This window comes from Corvus cornix, chromosome 6 (assembly GCF_000738735.6).
Source record: "Corvus cornix cornix isolate S_Up_H32 chromosome 6, ASM73873v5, whole genome shotgun sequence".
Classification (NCBI taxonomy): domain Eukaryota; kingdom Metazoa; phylum Chordata; class Aves; order Passeriformes; family Corvidae; genus Corvus; species Corvus cornix.
This window is the reverse complement of record NC_046336.1, coordinates 18316664-18337241: the sequence shown is the minus strand read 5'-3', so window position 1 is coordinate 18337241 and position 20578 is coordinate 18316664. Positions and strand designations below refer to the sequence as shown.

Sequence of the window (20578 nt, the reverse complement as noted above, 5' to 3'; positions counted from 1 at the left end):
AATATTTTGATTCTGTGGGGCACCAGCAGCTCAGCAACAGTGCTGCCTTTCACATCCAGTTCTTAAGTGTAACAGATCATTTAGACCCTGGGTTGGCTAGGCTCACATAAACTAGGTTTACAAAGAGTTATAAAAGCTTGGCTTTCCTCCTTCCTTCTCCCCCACGCTCCAGTTTTTCCCCTTATAATTTTACCACAAGGCAATGCAGTCAAGCTTTTCTTGGATCATATGAATGTAGATCAATAAATATCAGTTGCAGAATGGGAATCTACACGCAGGCATGTGCTAGAAGGATGAAATAGTTATGTTAGCTTAAAGGAACTTCAAAGTTTGTTTTGTTTTATATTTTCAGGGCACAATGCCTATGCTATATAGGTACCAAGCTGAAGTTGGAGAGGAATAGGAAAGTTCTTTCTAAAAAAGCAGCAATGCTGGAATGTGCTGTGGAGACTCAGATTGTTTTTCATCTCTAGAGGCATGTATGGTAAGCAAAATGATGTTATCTCTGTCTGGATAAGGGTACTATACATTACGGAATAACCTACATTTCAGCTGTGAGCACACAGTTACTGTCTATCGATAGATGCAAAGCATCTTATTGGAACAAGATGTTTGGTTCAACAACAGGCTGTCAAAATCATTAAGGCAATTTTTTTTCTGCCAGTGCTTAGACTGTGAGTCAGCCTCCACCAGAGACCTTGTCCTCTCTTCCCATCATATCCCTCTTGCAAGAGGCAGATGACTTTGTTAGCTCTGAAGTGAGACTCAGAGTGATACTGAACCATTTGAAGAACAATACTGAAAAGTTAGGCATTGTTTAGCAGAAGTCATATGGGATCAAATAGTCCCAACATTTATGCCAGCCCTGAGTCATTTTCATCCACCTATCTTGTCTCAAACACAGGAACCAGGGCAGTGAGTTTTAGATCAAGACTGTGCTCTGCGTAGTGCATGGAACAACTCAGCTAAAGTCATGATTCTGTCACTTAACTGAGCATCACTGTATTCCAGGATAGAATTCCTAAAGACTTACACTTTCTCAACAGTGGGTTTGGATCTTTGCATGGAAGTTCCTGTGAAAGGCCAGCATAGTTACTTGTCCTTTTGACTGTAAAATGATGGAGGAATTGCCACAATGAGACCACCAAAGGCAGAGGGTACAGGGCATTGCACCTTTGCTATTAGAGTTAACTCCTATGAAGACACAGTCTTTCTGTTTATAACTAGTGCGAAAGGTTGGACTGGCATTGTATAGAAGTATGCTGGATCAGCAGTGATGATGGCAGCCTCTGAAGCTTGGTAAATAGAGAAAATCAAGCATGTGACTTGGGATGAGCTGTTGTAAACACAATTGTTCCCTGTATGAAAAATTGTTACTTTTATAATATTTTGCTTTGAAAGAAACAAGGTGCAAGATTTGGCAGATAGGAATCATGACAATGAGATTTTATTTAGCCATCTCCTGCAGGCCTGTTGCATGAGTATAAGCAATGACCTTCCTTCTTTGTGCTGCCATGTCTTAATTTAGAAGCTGAGAAATATGAACTCCTGGGGTGTTGTTTTTAGTTTTTTAAAAGTTAGAAGCAATCACTGTATTTATCTCGCCCAACTTCCTACATAAAGCAACCATAGAATTCCAGCTACAAATTATCACTCTCTTACAAAGTACTGTGCAATCCCTGGCCAGCTGCAGCTGTATTCAGGATGAACTGAGCAGGCTGCACACTGATACAGCTTCTTTTCATTCACATGACAAGGAGCAACACACCATGCATGCTTGGACAGAAAGGGATGAGTAGTTTATTTTAGATTTCCTGATATATCTCTCCCACGAATTACGACACACAAAAGTAATTGTATAACTTTTCATACAGAAAGCAGCATCTCATTTATCAGGAATAAACTTTTCATGAAAAGGCCTTTTCATTAATTAACAAGCTTTAGTCATATAAAAATGTCATCAAAAAGTATTTTTTCCCTTCTTTATTAGCTTCCCTGTGAGTAAAAGTACTTTTTCTTGAACTTAAGATAAATAATACATATATAGTCATGTAAGATTTATATTTATATGCGGAAATTCATGGCTTTCTATGTGCACAATCATATATATCTGTATCAGAGTACCAGGTCAAGTCAATCAGAGATAGTGTCTTGTTCTGTCTCACACACACACACATCTTCAAAATCTGAAAATTTGGCACTGCACTGTAAAACTCTGTAAAACAGACCTCATCCTAATCAAGGCGAAATTAGCTCTTTAGAGCCCAGCCCTGATGATTTGCATGAGGCCCTCCACGTACAGATACCAGAATGTCTGTAAATGAATGCTTAGAGTCAACTCTCTGCAACCAGAGTAGGTGCTTTCAATAAAGCTGCTGATTCTGTCACAGTAATAGTGATCCTTAGTATATTAATATCAGGCTCCCCACATTCTATGACACAGTACCTTGATGAAGCCAAACTGAGAAATCTGGCTTTCAGCTCCATAGGCATATGGCAATCTGTTGTTAATAGACAAGTCAATATCTAGATGTTGCTAAATCTCATGTAGGGGTACCTTGCTTTTTGATTAAGTCCAAAAGATGCCTTTGATTTGAAAAACTTCCAGCTGAGCATAATTTACAAAGCGTTTTAATCATTTTTGTTCTTCTGATATATGAAAACATGAGAGCTTGAATAAAGGATTTCAGAAGAAAGGGGTGTTTAAATTAATTTCAAAATCAGATTAGGACCCAACTCCTTTTTTCCTCATTATGTTCTGCTTGTACAACAGAGCAGGAACACAGACCTTATTACTGTTTTTAAATCGTGTGGGGAGTACTCATCATGTATAGGCCCAGTGCAAACCCTCCTGCACCTCATTTCTGTGGTCCCCATTGCAGAGAATGTAGCAACAGTGAGGAGACTCAGACCCAAGACAGAGGAGTCTGAACAACAGAAATTTGCTGGAGACCAGCAAATGCATGTCCTAGCAGCTAGTAGCCTGGTTTATCTTGAGTTTGGTCCAAAGTCAGGTTGGTAGGTTGCAGCTACACTCAGTTAGAAGCATCAAATTTGCTTATAAATCAAGGACCTCAAAGCATTTTCCAAATGTTAGTCAATTAAGCATTGTACCATGTGCCATACTTACCTGTAATGTAAGTAAATATCAATGGATATATTTTACAAATAGGCAGATTTGAATTCCCTGAAACCACTTCAGAAACCTAGAATCAAGCACTGTCAGAGCTGAGGAGAAACCTTGGGATTTGTCACAATATGCTGCAGGTATTGGCTATTCTACATCTTTGCCCGAATCCAATAGCAGCAATATGAGATGTGCTATGTCAACCCCTGAGCCAGCCTCTGAGTAACTCCTTTGTTTTTGTCTAGATGCATCTGTGAAAAGCATATGCTTGTTCTCTCTATCAGATAAAAGTAACTGAATGGGATTAGAATATTCTATTCCTCATCTCTGTCAGGCAATATCGTACTTGGTAAAAGACATGGAAAAAAATAAAAAGGACACCACAAACATGAAAAGCATGCTCAAGTCTGACAGCCTAAGTCCCAGAACACATGGGAATTTGTGCAAAGCATGGTCTGTTTATACAAGTTAGCAACTAGAAGAGCCACCGTAGAGAGATTTGCAAGGAGCAGTTCTGACTCTGGGCAAGCCAGAGGTAGTTGCTTTGACTTGTTCACATCTGACTTGAGATACAGTGGGAAGGATAATCTGTGCAAATTCTGTACTGAGATGTACAAAATGCTCAGGAGCTTCTACCAGTAGAGATCAATGTAAGTTACTGGGGCAAAGATAATTTGAGAGAGCACAGACAGGTCAAAGGTTGAAAACTCACATTTTTGCCCTTTGTATTCCCGCACTGTTGTTACTGACAGAGCAGTAGCTGCTGCAGTTAAAAGCTCAGATGGCAGTAGCACAGATTGAGTGTCCATGTTTTCAGAAGACAATCTTTAGGAACATCATTACCCTATATCAGACTTCCCAGGCATTTTATTGCAAGAAATATGTCTATTTATACAAGCACACACCTGCAATCCCTGAAGACATTTTGCTTGATAAAGTCCCCAATAATTATAAATTGACTTAGTTCCATTGACCAATCTATGGCATATAAGGCTATATTATTTAAATTAAGATATTTAAATTAAGATAATTTTAATTAAGATAGAAATTAAGATTGGCCCAAAGAAAAACTTGATCCACCTGATCAAAAGATGCCATTTCCAACAGTTAAGAGAATCAGAGTTTTGGGAATTGCTATGGACATCACTAAGCAAAATTCCTGGCTTGTGATATGAGTCTATGGATTTAAAGTTGCTGGTTTATATTTAGTGAAATATGACAATTTGGCAAGTGCATTTAAGTCAGGAAACATAACCCAAACAGAGGCTTGGGTATTATTTACTCAGAATTTTCAATTAATATTCTTTCAGCACTGCACATTTCAGAGGTAAAATATATGATCAGCAATTTCAGAAACAAGGATATAGCCACATTTTCATGTTTTAACTCACTGAGTAGCACTTTCTGGGTCAGTTTTTCTGCATGTACTTCCATGAATTGAAACCAACAGATTTTAAGAATGTTGAGTATGAAAACTGGACACGGATAAGCTGGGACCCAGAAACAGAGAAATGACTTAATTTGAACGACATGTCAGTTCACTGGCTGGCATCACAACAGTTCAATGATGAAACTGTTGGAATACTGTGGCTTTCTCTTTTCATCTTCTAATACGTCTGTATTTCTATGCCAATGTCATGCTATATTACAGTAGCACTGTCGGAGTCATGGTTTAAACTCAGCCCCTAGTGATAAGAAGTATTTTAGAAGAAGAAAATCATAAAAGCAGTCAATGCTCTGCAGAGCTTACTGTCTATAACCCCAGTTGTACAGCCTGTGGTAACCTCCAATGCTCCACTGACATCACTGGGAAAATTAAAAATGTGCTAGTTCTCATAGCAGTCCATCTTACCTAACCTCTTATGTAAGTAAAATAGAGGGGCCATGTATTTTGCTGAGTAGAGACAGCAGGCTGAATTGGGACCCCAGAGATGGTTACATGGATCACTTGTTCAGGATTGTACCAAGCCCTTTTCCTGCCCCATCATGATCAAGTAACTTTCTTGTGGCAACCACAGTAATTCCCTGCAGGGGGCAGGGATATTAAGAAAGTATGTTTTGAGTCTCTTAATGTAATTTAGCAGCAGGAAACTAGGAAGGAGTGCCAGAACCATGTGAATAGCCAGTTCTTTGTGCAGCACTTGCAAATGCTCCACCTAGGCCACAGCAGGGCAATTGCTGCTTCGTATGAATTTATTACCAAGAAGTGTTTGTCTACAAGTATGTTCCACACCTGATTTAAGGCTTTTCATTTGCATGTGACTTATGTAATAGTAAATATACAGTTTAAATGAGGTTAATGAAAATTAGTATTTTATTCACTGGAAACAATTTCATGCCAAAAATGTTTCTCCCCCCAAGGCCAAGTAAATCTGTTAGGTGAAAGTGTTGTCAACACCTCTTAGCACTGAATGTAGTACATAGCACTTTTTTGCACCTGAATACTGTGGAAGAATCCTTGTTGTAGTTTTGTGGTAATCCAGCCATGAAAACATTTCACTGTAATAAATATTCACTTATGCCAAGTCAGTAAGGATTAAAAATAACTACTTAAGCATAGTGAAGAGATGGTATCTGGATTGAAGAACTTGTGTTGAGGGAATGATCTAGAGACTAATGATATCCAAAGGCACAGAGGACAAAAATGACCTGTATCAGATCATTCTCATTCTCAATCAAACTCATTCAGTGAGTTTCATTCTACGGTGAGAGTAACTCAGCCATTTAATCATGTTGTTTCCTACCTCTATCATATTGCTTACATGAATATATTAGCAATATTTAGTTACAGAAAATTAATGAGTAGTTTAGGTTGCAAATACCAAATGATGCATGGTTAAGAAAAAAACCCACCACCAAAACAACAGAACCCCCAATTCTCGCTTGTGTACTTAAAAAACAGTTAAAAATATCAAGATAAATGTATCCATCTGTTACCCTCAAATAAAATACATCAGGGATGAATTTGGCCTCCTTTTATTCAATTTGTCCTCAATTTGCTAACCTCATTACTTTTCTCTTGTTTTACTCTCTGTTAACTGAGAAACAGCAGCCTCTTTGCAATAGGCTTTAGAAGCAGGAAATCTCAGGGTATGTTTCTGATTGCCAGAGTTTCTTTCTCTCTTTCTGCTGTTCCTGTTCTTAAGGAAGCACAAGGGGGTTCATGAGGCGCCACTAGGGAAACAAAGAGTATCAAGGTCAGGGTGAAAACCGCACAAGAAGCAGGAAGAGATGCTTGCAGTTAGGTTCATGACCTTTGTATTTTTTTTCTGATTGTCCAGGAGAGGGAGGAAGGGGGTTAGAGAAGGAGAGATAGGAAGTTAACATATGAGCAGATGTATGCATAACCCCTGTTAGAAAACATCAGAGAGTTAGGAAGCTAATGCTGAATCTGCTAAAAATTGTAGGGTTCTTACTGCTGAACACCTGGGAAAAACAGATGTATGTCTGGTCTTTGTTCCCAAACAGCTAAGGTGGTTCCAACAGGTCAAACCCCAGGTTTTAGAAAGAGAACTGAACAATAGAAAGTAATTCAAATATGTTTGGTTATTAAATAAGAAAAATAAAAATTAAAGCAAAACAACTCACTTTATAGTTGGAAAACTGAAGTTCTTACCAAATATAGTAATCTAAGATGTTCATAAAATCTTGCCTTAATGAGTCTTGAAATTCTCATTAAGGTAGAATCATAGATTCATTTAGGTAGAAAAAGACCTTTAAGACAGTTCTCTTTGTGTTCTGACTTGGATGTAGTAATGTACTTGTTCTGCTCCACAAATACACAAATGGAAAATTGTGACCATGTCAGAGTGCTTGCTGAGGTCTCAAACATTTCAGTTTAGGCACATTCCCGAAGAACATAGACTCCTTCTTTCCAGTGCTTTGGGGAACAGTTTTAGTGCATCACCACAAACTGAGATAGTAAAAATCTGATACAGAAATCGAGCACAGTCTTTGCCTCTTTCATTACATATGGAACTGCATAGCATTTTTTGACACTCTTAAGACAAGAGTATAAAAATCAGTGACTCTGAGGCAGTGGGTGATGGATCACTGCAACCAACAGATGCCTGTAGAATGAATATAAAACCTCTGATTGTTTTCTGTAAGGTTGGAAAGAATGAGGAGTTTTTTTGAGTGGTACAGCAGGTAATAAAAGTTGCTACACTAGGTGTGTAGGTGATCTTCTCCACCTCCATATTAACACTGCCCATTGCATGGTCACCTAAATTATACTCTGAGCCACACTCCCTGTTATAGTAAAAAATGCCAAGAAGCTACAAAGCAGACTTCAGCCAAGTATAAAACTAACACTGGGAATTGCAGCAATTTAATTTTTCCAACCACAGTTAGCAGAAGAGGAGTGTGTAAAATGATGAGTGGAAAGAATAGTTAAAATACTGGTGTTCTGACTATGAGTAGCTGTTCACCTACCAGCTTGTTCTATATGCAGTTAAGATACTCCAGAACTTAGATGGCTTTTGAGACTATGTGTGATATTCTCCAGTGTCTTGCACAAACAAAAGTGTTTAAAGTCCCTTTCCAAGACTTTTGTGATATCCAAGACGGTGACTCTTCCATGTGTCTGGGAGCTTGCAATTGTCATCTATTGATAGAAGAAACAGAGTTCCTGGGAATTCCAGTTTATGTCTGGATGTGATGCTGTCAGCATCAGTGTGGAGTCAAACAATTAGACCAGGCTTCATTTGCATTTCTTCTATGTGACATTGAAGGGATAGTAGTGAAAATCAATTCAATTTCTTAGGTGCCAATGATAAGGCATTATTGTCTCTACTGGATGATTAGAAGCCATGAGAATATCACCAAATGTGCCTGCAATTAATAGTTACCAAGACTTTTTTGAAGTTTGGTGTGATTGATTTCTGAAAAAAGGAAAAATTGTTTTATTGAAGGGAAATGAAATGAAATAAAATAAAATAAAATGCAGGAAAAACCCAATGAGTTTTGTTTTCATAAGCACTCTTGAGGGTAATGATTCTGTTTGAAATATTGCTGAGCTTTCTGTGGGGAGCTAGTGCCATGACACCTTTTCTAAACCAAACAGATGATGTCCAGAGGTTTCTTTTTGACATCAGAGAAGCCAGGAGACTGGCTGATGGATTTCTGGGACCTCCCCATTCAGTCAACAATACAATAATTGCTGCATCTGGACTTTCAGAATATGAAGCCATTCCCAAAATAGGAGTTTGCCTGAATTCTGGTCTTTACCAGATCTGAACATCAAAACATGATCTGCAATCAGAGAGAGACGAATCCATTGTAATATACCATCATATTATACTTTCATCTAGAGAAGGGCCAAGACTAAATCAATTTCTTTCTCTTACTTACTCTGTGAGAACCTCCTTAAGATCTACAGATACTGATGATCCATTATTGCTTCCTTTGCAAATTTATTCTTTGTCCATTTTCCAGCTTCCAACAATATTCTTTGTTCATGCCGCTGCCTTAGTGCTTCCATTTTCTGTACATCTTTGAATATTTAAATTTTGTTCCAGTGCAAATATAAATGAATTTGTGAAATATTCTGATTCATCCCAAAATGGGATATTTTCTTTTCCTCACTAAAGGTCTGTTGTTATGTTTCCTGTTCTAAACCGCTGCCTTCAGCTTGCATTCAAAAATCCCATCAATGTTAATAGAGATTCAGAGAAAATAAGTCTGCTAAAATTAAAAAAATTAGTATTTTTTGGTTGAAATTGTCTTAATTAATTTTTATTGATAAAAGACCAATGTCTGTAAACAAAGATAAGTTACTTATGAGCACCTGCATAAAGCTAATTAGTCTTGAGCCAAGGACACAAGGATTGGGATAAACACCTGGTTGTTTCCTTTAACTGTAGCCTGAAAATGATGATACTCTTATCTCTTATAGAAATCTCTGTTAACAGTAAAGAGAATATGTTCAAGTACTTGGGAGCCATGTCTACAGTTGGAAAACTTTCAGATGTTGCCATTTTTACTAATGGTGCCTGAGCCCAGCGAAGATAGCAATAAAAAGGGTCCCCGAAGGCTTCATCTACTTGTAAACATTACCAGGAAGTGTTCCTCCACGCCAGAGCTGTTCTCTGTGCTAGTGGATTTTTAGAAAAGTTCTTGGCATAGTTTAGCTTCCATCACATGGAGTTGTCCTACACAGTTTATGACTGGTTCAGGAGCCAGCAGTTTGCAATGAGCAGTTTAGATGTGGCCCCCCTGTTGCAGGGTAGGTGAAAGTAGTAGCATGGAATAAGACTGTTGAGAGTAGCACCAAAGAACACACTCAGGTGTGTGTTAGCCCTCTCAGACAAGCCACACACTGCCTTAATGTCAGTAGCAGCAAGTTTGCCTCAAGGGCAATTTAGGGAAATTTATTGTGCCTATAGTTCTAGAGACCAGGCTGGCAAAGCACCAAAGAAGACCATGTTCTGAGTCATTGTGAGGTATCCACCAGCCTCAGTTTCACTGACTTGCTACCTGACCTTGCCTATAGCCTTTAGAGCCTGCAAGGCAATCTTACTGTGATGAGCACACTGCTGAGATACCTTGGATTCACTTTCCTAAAGATGAAAGTTCTTGTTTACCCACAGAGCACTCACAGTTTAGGAAATTCCCGGCATTTCCTCTACAGAGCCTTGCCAGCATCGCTTAGTCTTGAACTGGAGTGACTACTTCTAGACTAATAAAGCCTGGTTTAGTTTCCATGACTAATTTACTGGCAGGCATCTTGATGGAGAACTACAGTTCTGCTACCTAAAATGATGCTGTTTTCTTAGTCAGTTGGAAACTCAGCATCTGGTGCAGAAGTTAATATATATGATAAGGCCACCTAGGGCTAGCCCCTGATTCTGGCTTGTCTGAACTGAACTCTGTTCCACTGCTGGTCTGTTAAGCCACCATGTTACTATGTGCTGGGATTTGGCACTAAAATGAAATATAATATAATATAATAGCATAATTTCTGTCACTGTAACAAATGAGATCATGTGGGAGAGAAAACATGTATCTCTCTTCTCCTATACTCAGTATCACTAAGGAGGTACCTGGGAGGTGGCTGAGTTACCCTCTGCCATGAGAAGCTTTGCACTGCAGAGGTGAAAGAAATTAGAAGGTCTGACTTTCCAAATGTACGGTTAGAAATGTGTGGGCATGGAATTCAGTGAAGAATAAAGAGGGTGATGGTCAGCTGTTAGCTGCTTAAAGCCAAGAAAGTCCTTGCTGCTCTGTTGAGATTCCACTGGAAAGGCAGCAACTGGAAGATAAGAAAAGTGCCAGCTGGGAAGGAAAAGGGACAAAAATTTCACTATGAAGGAGTCAGAGAGAAAGCAAGCTTACCAGAGAGGATAAAACAGGGAGATGACAGGGAATGGTGACTAATGGAATAACTAGAAATGGCAAATGCGTGAATGAGCCATATGGTAGAGACCAGTAATGACATACTGTGCATTCTCAGGAGCAGCTGTCAGTAGCACCCAGTAGAAAATGAAGCTAAACGAACTGTTAACTTCACGCTAGTGACAAGTGCTCAGACTTCTGAAAACTGCCTGAAACTTCTCTGGCAAAGGGCACTGATTGGCTCCCAGGCTGCTGCTGTCAGTAAGGAGGGCAAGGACTGAATGCTCCTTTCCCTCTTGGGGTGGTCTTGATGGTCTGAGGGAGCTGTGTGTGTGGCAGAGACCCTCTCCCTGCCACGGCTTGTCTTGTACCTATTCTGCAGACAGAAAGCTTCTGTCTTCAGACGTGTTAAACTGGCATCTTCTATCAGCAGTAGAGTCATTAAAAGAAATATGTAGGAAGGGAAAGCTTATTTTGCCGATGCTCTTTATTTTAATCATACAAAGAAAATGACAATTTTTATATAGAAGCCATTAGGGATGCAGGAGGCATCGGTTCCTAGCTCTGGGGTTCTTTCTTTTAAACAGACTGTGGCAATACAAATACAGCCCATCATGATATTTATATCTTTAATTCTAGCATTCACCACATTACTAACACACTGATGGGTCCCTTGTTCTTCATTTGTCTATTTCCTTAAACTTTCTGCCCCCTTTTTTATTATTATTATTTTTTCTGTCATGTGTGCAGTTCTTGAAGGTCAATCAGACGTCACGGATAGAGCCATTCTGTTCATGGGCTTGCAAGCAACTTGTTTATGAATGAAGAAGGCTTTGTGGACTTCCAGGGACATGCTGAGCTGTTTTATAAAACTACCAGTGGGACAAGGAGCTTGGGAAAGTAAGGCCTCTTACGGATACAGAAAACGGAGGCACTCTGCCAAAAAAACCTGGGCCGACATTCCAGTTTGTCAGAATCTTATCCAAGTAACAAGTTTCTAGAAAACAGATCAAGTATCTGCATATCCAGGGTTCAAGCTGACCATATGTGAGCGCAGGGCAGTATGTGTGCTAGGACACTGCCACAGCAAATGCTTATGATTTGACCATAAAGGTGTCATAAAATGAAGAGGTCAGGAATACCAGAGCTCCATGGAACAGAAAACAGAAGATAAACACACCTTAAAGAAAAAAACCATAACTCTTGGGAGTGTAATACTACTTTTTTTTAAGCTAAAACATGCAACGGATCCTTAGATATCTGAGGCATCAATAGAACAAGTAGAAACAACTGATTTAAGTATCTTGGATTCTATTTGAATCTTGGATTCTGTGGCCTCTTACATGTATAGCACTCCTACAGCATTTAGCAGGGGAAAGAGGAGAGGAAACAGCAGAATCTTTTACCTGGCCAAGTTTGCTATTCTTTAATTTAAAATTTAGGTGTCAACACAGTTGAAGCCAGCTGCATGTTGTTTACTGGAATTTTCATTGTTGTGCTCGTTATTCCAGTTCCTTCAGGGAAATACTGATCTCATTCCTGAAAGCAACTCTAGGAGCACCCAGCAAAGTAAGACAGAGGTAGGCAAGCAGAGGTCTGAGCCAAGCCTCAGTGTTCTTCCATGACAGTTGGCTCTGCAGCCCCTGGAGACGATATGTAATCTTTTTCCAAATGTCTTTGGCAATTTTTTAAAACAAAGTTTACAAGGACAAAACCTGAACAAAACAAACCAGTAATGCCCAAAGCTCCATCCACCAAACAGCCAGAGCAGTTTGAGGATGCTTGCTGACATGAAAGGAGCAGTGATTTGTGGAAAATTTGATTACAGGTACTTCTTGCTTGTTTATCACTCCAAGAGTCAGATTTTCTCTGACTTGCCTTTCCCATACCATTGTTGTCATCATCATCATCTCCATCATCATCATCACATTTCCCCTTCATGCTCCTCATGCCCTTGTCTCTTGGGATATTTCTAGTTCCGTGCATGATTTTCTCTTTTTGTTCAAGTCAGGCTCTTTTCATGTGTGGATGTGGCAGTTTAGGGACATTTAGAGTTGGAACTGGCAGATTTAGGTGTATGATTGGACTTGCTGATCTTTGAGGTCTTTTTCAACCTAAATGATTCAATAGCTTTATGCGGAAGGTGGAACAGGCAGCAACAGCTTTATAATTCTATGAATCTATGTCCCGTGACATCTGGGCACAATTAAGCCCTGTAGATAAAAGGGTAATGTTTGCCTTAATCTCAGATTTGATGTTTTAGCCAGTACACTAAACCAGCGATTTTGGCCAGCCCCTGAATCCCTCATTTGAAATATACTCACCGTAGCTCTTCATCATTATTGTGTATAGGCAAACATTCATTTTTCCTTCAACAACTTTGGATTTGGCCAACTTTTAGTTGGTTTTAGGGAGAAAGATAAGGCTCATCTCTGACGTGAGATATTCAGTGTATTTCAAATCTATTTTCAGCAGAACCTTCTGAAAAAAGAGTTGTGAGAATATATTTAACATGCACAAAACAATATCTCTCACTAACTCCATCATTGGAAACTTCTAATCTTTTTGAAATTTGAAATAATAATCCTCTGGCAGACATTTAGCATGTGAAATTTCTTTTCTAACAGCTAGTTTTAGCAAAGTCCTGTAAGCATCCAAAAAAATATTAGGTATTGATATGCCTAATGGCTGTAAGACATTTGGTACTTGTCACCTTGTACAGCTTAGAGTAAAAAAACCTGCTTTGAAATATTGTTTTTGTTTTGATATTTCAGAATATTTTAGAAGTGCAAATTAAATCTCCCATGCTCCAGCTGTACTCATTGTGGGTGTAGCTTTTTCTCTAGGTATCTATCCTGTCCTATATCCAAAATATGAGGTTCATTTCAAGATGAGCTATTTCCTCAGCTGGGATTGCAGGCCTTGCAAAAGCTGGAGATAAAAAACCACTGAAGTGAGAGAAAAGTTTAGAGGGACTGAAGAGTACCTGAGCTGTAATTTTAGAAGAAGGATATCTGTTTTCTTGAGAGGGGACATCCATACAATTGAATAACTGAATCTGGAAGGAAGTTGTCTTCTGTATAGGTGTTAGGGTGGAAGAAAGAAGACAGACTATTATATATTTATTGTCCTGAATGGACTCCCCAGAATTAACAAACCTAAAATATACTTGGAGAGACGATTAACACTGTGGAGGCCAGTGAGTGCTACTTTCAAGATGGAAGAAAGTTGGTTGGAAATCAGGTCAGAAGATCAAATCACCATATGAATTACTTCATAATTTTTTGTGTTTTGAATGACAAAGGAAGACTGAAGACAAATTAGAGACCCCTGAAAACTTACCTTGCAGGGCTGGGGGACAAAATCCTGATCGGTACAGTTACTGTACCAAGTGTGAACATTCATCCACTTTCCATAAGTGAAGCCTCACTGATACCCATTTAGCAACTCCAGTTTGCCTTAAGGTGAGACCTGAATTGTGGAGTGGCAATTTTGGATTTTGTGCCCCATCTGCTACCAAAGTTTCTCCTGCTGCAAAGGTCCAGCCTGATGACTCTGATCCTAAGAATTCCTTCAGCTCTGAAACTTCTCATATAAGGATTTAATAAAGAAAGAGGATTTTTATTTATGCCGAAGTCTGTTTTGCTGTTTGGAAGCCATTAGAAAACGTTACGGTCACTAATTGATTCAATATTTTTTGACAAAATATTGGCATGGCTGAGACCTTGCTGTTTTTCATAGATGAAGTCAGCATCACAGTTTGTTTTCATTCTTTACAAAGGCTTTGCAGCACATGTGATAAAACCCCTTCTTCCTCTGCTTATCTCCTGTGAGCTTAAGGTACAGATGGCAGAGTTTTCTTAGGCACGTGCATAGATTCAGAAGGGGCAGGCTCTAATAATCCTAATAATCACACAAACCTTCCTTCCGCTTCTGTCAGCTCCCACTCAGATCCTGGCCTTAAAACTCCTTGACTGGTGAGCTGCCCAGTGCACTGCAATTGTCTCCATGTCTTGTAAGGGGCAGAAGGATGTTCAGCCCATCTTGCAGTAGCCAGAGCAGGAAGTTCTCCTGCCAGCTATAATGCAACTAAAAGCCTTCAATACTGTAGCTAGGAGACCTAAGCTTTCCCTAGCTACAGACACCAGGTCCCTGGAAGTTTTAGGGCCACCCACCTAGAGCAGCTGATGACAGTAGCAGCAATAAGGCTGGAGCAGTTCCTGTTACTGTAGGGTGAGCATGGTAGGGAGGCAGTGAGCCTCCACAAAAGCCTATATTGTACTGGCCACAGTAGAAACCTCTGCCTATTATTAAAATATAGGTCACCAAGCACTCACTCAATACCCCTTTGCTGTAGATTGGAGAATAATGGTCTAGACCTGAGGGCTGTGGGTCAGAGTCAAGCGAGACACGTAAGTGATGCCTGTCTACAGAAAATGGCAGGTGTCATGCAGAATGTTATCCTGGTGCTGAGGGGAAGAAGTGCCCTGATGGGACTTTGCAGAAGGCAAAAGAGAAAGAACATGAAAGGTTTCATAACACAAATATTTCCCAATTCCAACTCAGAAACAGGTATTCTTTAAGTCCACAAATAGCTTCCACACTTGAGAAATGTCAAGTTTCTGTCAGAATGGTCCCACTCCATTTATGTTCTCCAACTCACAAAACAGTCTCATCTTGGTGGCCCAGTCTTGTTGCTTCCCTTCTTGTCCCTTGCTTTGCTAAAGTACTTCTCCCCATCACTATTTTCCTGCCTGATGCTTCTAGAAGTATGTCTGTCTCTCTGTCTTTAGTTATGTGTTCAGAGCTCTTTCTTCTTTACCGTTTCCCAATCTCCCAGGTGTTTTTTGCACTTTCTTCTGGTACTAGATTGGTAAGAAACTTGCAAAAAGCTTTTTGGAAAGCATGTTCTATTTTTTCTGATTATCTCATTTCATGCTTTATTTGCAAGTGTTTGTAATTGAAATATATTTTTGGAAATAATTATTCTTATAAGGCAGGAGTTATTTTATATATGGAGAGTCTGGACTATGTCTAGAGTGTCATGCTAGCTTTGGGCAGGACTTTGACCCAGTTGTCCACATAAGCTATATATTAGTTCTTATTCCAGCTCTGAAGTGACCCACTGCCTGTAAATTAATGCAGGCTTGGACACAGACTGACACATGATTAATTTTTGTTCATGATTCATTTTTATTTTGGCAGACAAGTAACACACACAACAAACCAGAAAAGGAACTTCTGCAAACTCGGGCTGAGCTACCAAAAACCAGCTAGGTGTAACTGTAAGATCTCAGACTTGTAAACTTCAAGAGGCATTGAGCAAGGAAAGGCCTGGAAAAATTGAGGGAAGAAGTTAGTGAAAATATATTGGACACTTCTTTGAAAGCAGGGATCAAGAGTCAACACAGTAAAAATTACATAGCAGATGATTGATCTGAAGAACTCATTGGCACAGATGCTGTGGAGACTGAAAGTTTACTAGGTTTGCAGAAACAGTTAGATGAATGTGAACATCCAGGGCAAATTATGAAGAATATGAAATTCTTGTGCTTTGTAGAATAAGCCAACTGTAATAGCAAGTTCTCTTCAATTTACAATTGCCTTTTCCTGTCAAAGCAAAGCTGGTTACTTTCTGCTCTGATCATTCCTTTCTTGCATTCTTTATTGGCATACAGTACTTCAAGCATGACCAGAAGTACTGTGATTTCTGTGGAGCCCCAGATGGGACTTTAAGACAACTGTGACCTCTTGAGTAAAGAAGTTGTATAATCTTACCTGGAGAGTCCCATGTCAACACAATAATTTATATTGTATATAACATATTTTTTTCCCCAGTTCTTTTAACATGCACAGTTATGTTCCAGTACTTTTTTATACCAAACCAATTTTCCACAGAGCTCCAGCATACAAGTACTTGATATTTTTACGTAGTGGCAATTGAAGGGACAATAAATTTTGCTCTACAAAAAAATAAAGTGTATATATATATATATATATATATATATATATATGGTAAAATTACAGAATACCAATTTTATTCCAATAGGAGAATTTACTGAATGGATTGTGCGAGCCTGCATTTTGTATTTTTACACAATTTGCATGAGTTAAAAAAAAATCTTTTCTTTGGACAGCTAATCAAATTTACAAACTGCCATAAAGATCAGTCTTGAGGAAATGGAAGGCCTGTGGATAAACAGAACAAAAGCCAGGACTTATTTCTCGAAGCTTTTACCTGTGTAAGTCTTGATGTCTTCCAACATGGCATACTTATTCTGCTCCTTGGATGCAACAGTAACATAGATTGCCCCTTTCTCTTGTAAGAAATATGTGAGCAAGCAGCTGCTGCTGCGGGAGCACTGTGACTTAGCAATGTCCTGTTGATCTACATGTAATATACCAGCCTTCACAAAAGCCATTTGGAAATGAAGAGAGATTCGTTTCCAAACTGACTCTTCAATGAAAGCACACTCAATCTATTTGAATGGAATATAAAGGACTCTCACTTTTTAATTCCATATTCCCATCTCTGTATGAGTCAGAGGCCACATTATCCCAGCTGTTTGATGGCTTTTCCATACCAGCACCATATTACTGAGGCATAGGTGGTCTAGAAGCATAGATAGTGCTGCTAGCTTGGCTAGATAAACAGTGAATTATAACACTCTGTCATATTGATGGCACAATTTTATATACTGTATTAAAGTTTGCAGGAGACAATACCAATCAAGTCTTACTGGAATCTGAATCAGAGCAAAGGATTTGCATACAATTCCTGAGAAATTCTGAAAAGCAGAGGTATTATTTCTATAGCAGTAATATTCTTTAGGGTTAGTGGGATTTTAGCATGTAGTCATGATGGGTAAAACAATCCCAAAGTCTTGCAAGTAAGCATTTTCTAGATCTGAAGAATGTATTAGATTAGTAGCTTTTATTAAACACTTCTTAGGCAGTCACAACTGTACTTGAGTTGCCATTAAGTTAATGGGAGTTTTGCTTAGTTTGAAAGATCTTATCTTGAACTCGGAGTTTGACCTATGAAAAACTCTGGGCTTGGTCCCACTATTTGGATGTCCATTAAATAAAATAATTTTCATCTTTAACATGTTGGGACTATACAGCCTCAGAGGTCTGTTGTTACATTTTGCTTGAGTTTTTGTTCTTAAATTCTTAAATCCTTAAATCCAGAATTGCTCCAGTCATTTGGATAATGTATGATGAAAACTGTCAGGATTCAGAAGGCTATTGATAGAAGCAGCTGAAGGAAATGTCAAGAAATCATTCTTAATTTTCCAATACCCAAAATCAGAGTTGGATGAAAAGTTCCCTTCTTATTGCCCATAAGTAGTTTCTGTAATTGGCAAAATTGCCTGTTATTGTTTGAGTGTGTTTGGATCTCCTGTGGTACGTTTTATGTGTTTGAGAATTGACTGGAAAGAAAAGCAGTGGTTTCCCAAGTCACTGTTCCATTCACCCAGACTGAGCTGGAGGTATGAGATTAACAGGGTCTGACATGAATGGAGCTCCTTCTCTCTCAGGCCTATTGGAAAACAAAACACATACTGGCATACATTTGAGGAACTGTGAGTTGACTTTGGAGAGCACTGGTATTTTTACACGATAACAGTCTATTGGATTCCCTCATAAGTCTTTCAGTTCTTCATTACATAAGGACTTTTCCTGAACTGCAGGGCAGAGAGCAGCATGTATGTAATCGCTGTTTCACACTAATGCATCACATGTGCTTTGGATTTCAAACATCAATATTTGTAGGAACATACAGTAGGGCTCTTTCTATGAGCAGGGACTGGATTCTCACACTTACCACCCTTCATGGACTCTTCATAATTCACTGAGCATGGGCTTTGCTTTTCTTTATTTAAATTTTGTACTTAAAAGCGCCCCTTTATATTTAAGTACCATGGAACCCTTCAGTAATAATCCCTAGAATTACAACATGACATTTACAAGAAGAGGCTTTCTTATAACTGGACATTGCTTTAAAATCTTTATTTCTCTCCTAAGATAATTGCTTTAATTGATCTTACCAGCCAGGTTTTCATCAGAGGGGATTCTGCACCAATTTCAATAGTAACATTGATTTACAGCAGCCAAAGGGTTGGTCTAATCTGATTCTTGTTATACCTGTAGACAGAGAAATGTGTAGCAATATTTTTAGAAATGTCCCTTTATTATTTGGTTGATAGTAGTTCTTGTTGACAGATTCGGTTGTATTACAGAAGAAAGTAATAACCAACCACTGTCTCATAGATTACAGGAGATCAAGCCACAGAAAGAATTCTCAGATCTTGATTGAATCCACAATTTAATGTTAAGTGTGAAGGCTGCTGGTACCTGGTGGGCCAAGGTAGATGTCTGAGAATGGCAATCAAAGCAACCAGTGCTAGCAGCAGGAAGCCACACAGAGTAACCAATTGGACATGTTAAACAGAGAGCTCTCTCTGAAACAGAGGTTTGTATTCTAGACAGTACCCAGGTTCTTCTGTCCATCCATCCATCCATCCATCCATCCATCCATCCATCCATCCATGCCATGAATCAGCTCCTGAATATAGGCACCTACAAGTCTTGTTGCAGAGAACTGAGTAGGGCTCCTTGTCCTGCAAGCAAAGCAGGACACACCACTTACGTGAGAACAGAGTAGCTGGTAATTTCTCCCAGAAAGGAGAAGAGCTGAATTTGGTGCCTCCCCACACCCTGCTGAAGCCTAAGGCAGTTCAGCACATCAGTTAATAATGAGGCTACGTACTACTGTGAGGGGGACTCACTGTTGACCCCTGAAGAAACTTTCCAATTGCATTCAGACTTCACCAAACATCTACATGTGATCAATTAAGCTATAAAAGGACTACATTCTTCTTTTAGTAACACCATGGCAAAACTAATCATATTAGTACAATTGCACAACAGATGTTGGCCTTGTATGTCTCAATTGTTTCACCTGCTTGGGTTGCAGGCTCCAAAGATCCCAACAGAAGAAAGTGTCCTGTTTCTAAATATGCTGTTTGCATTTATCCACAATTAATCTGTAAAGAAATAATAAAAACCTGAAAAGTAGCATTCTGAGAGAGAATTGCAGTCATTTTCTTTTGCGTGCTCACAATGAAATGCTTCTGAGTGCTCATAACAGCAGACGGCTTCTGTTAGCTGCCTTTCGCCTGCTGAGTTAAACAGAAAGAAAAATGTTAATGGTCAGAGCTTGTCAGCAGTACATTGCCATTCACGTTTAGTCACACTTCACTATTGTTTTGTGTAGTTGTTAGGTTACAGATATTTTTAGGGTCAAAAGGGGAGTGGATTCATCCCTTTGGAAACTTTATTAAAGTTTCAGCTCATGTAAGTCCTTTGCATGTGGCATTACCCACAAAGATAAGTTCACTGGCTTCTCAAAAGTTGAATCAACAGGAAATGTGAGAAATGCTTATAACTCCTGAATAATCTGCATGTAATGCTTTCTACCCCTTTGATAAATCTATGTTTCCTCTGTAGCATAAGAATATGTTTTTACTTTGCCAACTTTTTCATCAAGAGATCTCAAATTCCCATAGCTCAAATGCTGACTAATATGAAGGAAAAGATTACAAATGGACAGATGCAAATGAGCAGACAAAGCTCAGTCACAGAGTTAAGTATATCTGAGTTGAATTCCATTCCTTCAGTGACAATGGATGAGTCACTTGGTTTTCCTGTGCCTGGATGTAAAATGGAGTGAATACAGCTTTCCTCTGTGCATCTTGTGTATTTGTACTGCACGAACTTGGATGCAGAAACAACCATGTGCTATGTCTCCAGAAGATAAGTTGGTAGAACTGGGTGCATTTTCTGATTTTTTATTTGTTATATGAAGGATATAGTGATGATTCAGAACTAAGTGAATGCCATTCTGTAAGTCTAACTCACAATCTTACACTCTTTATGTGAGGGCAAAATTTGCTTTCTTCTATAAATTCAGTTTTTACTGGCATCTCTACTAGAGGACTTTCCTTATTCTGTTGAATTTCAAGTGTGGCGTGGGTGGGCTGAAGGCAGTTGATAATTTTACTGAATTTGAAGTTATTTGAACAAGCTGTTTCGAAGTTGCAATATTGGTGA

The 20578-nt window shown here is 39.0% G+C and overlaps 1 protein-coding gene across 1 annotated transcript in view; it reads left to right on the top strand.

Annotated features, from left to right (window-relative positions):
• The first annotated feature begins 377 nt into the window (after nt 1-377).
• MAPK8 (mitogen-activated protein kinase 8) overlaps nt 378-20578 on the top strand; it is a 178433-nt gene continuing 158232 nt past the window's right edge. Inside the window, exon 1 of the mRNA XM_010411075.4 lies at nt 378-484. The gene's annotated coding sequence lies outside the window, so the exon portion shown is untranslated. The remainder of the gene's footprint in view (nt 485-20578) is intronic.